We start from the raw sequence: 1,113 nt of genomic DNA on the forward strand, positions 1-1,113 counted from the left end.
CTGTGCCTGTTCTCCGTCGTCCCTGTTCCGTTTGTTTCTGTCTCTGTGTGTGTGTCTGTATGTATGTGTGTCCCGGTCCATGTGTGTGTCTTCTCCTGTGTGTGTGTGTGTCTGTATGTATGTGTGCCTGTCCATGTGTGTGTGTGTGTGACTGTCGATCACCCATTCACCCACTAGTTCTCCAAGCGCGCGCACACACACGCACACACACACACACACACACGCACACGAGTGCCACATCCCTTCAATATTAGGCCTCCAAGATGGCGACTAGCCCAGGTGACTGGTGCGTGCGTGCGTGCATGCAAGTCACAGAAACATATGGCTATCCCTTTGATCGCAGCTCCTGCGGCAACATTGGATTACTACCCACCTCATTGGGGACCCTCGGACTATCTTTAATTGGTCTTTACCTTGCACTAAACGTTATTCCCTTTATCCTGTATCTGTACGCTGTGGACGGCTCGGTTGTAATCATGTATTGTCTTTCCGCTGACTGGATAGCTCGCGACCAAAAAGCTTTTTCACTGTACCTCGGTCCACGGGACAATAAGCAAGAGTTCCTTCTCGATTATTGATGGTGCCCCACACCTCCCCATTGGAAGCCTCTTCCATCCTTGCTTGTGGGGAGGGGAGAGTTCCCCCCCCTGCCTCTGACTTAGAAACATAGAAAATTTCCTTCAGGAGTCTCTCCATTCTTCCCTTCGAGCCTGCTTTCCTCACCGCCTTTCCTCTCCTTCCTCTCCTTTCTTCTTTTCTTCTCTTCTCCTCTCCTCTCCCTCTCTTCCCCCTTCCTCCTCCCTTTCTCCCCTTCCCTTCTCCCTCCTTCCCTCTTCTCCTCCTCCTCCCCTCTCTTCTCTCTCCCCTTCTCTCTCCCCTCCCCTTTCTTTCCTCTCCTCCCCCTCCTTTTCTCTCTCCTTTTTTCCCTCTCCTCTTCTCTCTTCCCCTCTCCTTTCCTCTCCCCTCTCCTCTCTTTCTTCTTCTGTTTCTCCCCTCCTCTCTCCTCTTCCCCCCCTTCCCCTCCCTTCTTCTCCCCTCCCCCTCTTCTCCATTTCTCCTTTTTCCCCTCCCCCCTCTCTTCTCTCTTCCCCTTCTGTCTCCCTCTTTCCCTTC

Source organism: Leucoraja erinacea, unplaced genomic scaffold (genome assembly GCF_028641065.1).
Source record: "Leucoraja erinacea ecotype New England unplaced genomic scaffold, Leri_hhj_1 Leri_183S, whole genome shotgun sequence".
NCBI classification, from domain to species: Eukaryota; Metazoa; Chordata; class Chondrichthyes; order Rajiformes; family Rajidae; genus Leucoraja; species Leucoraja erinaceus.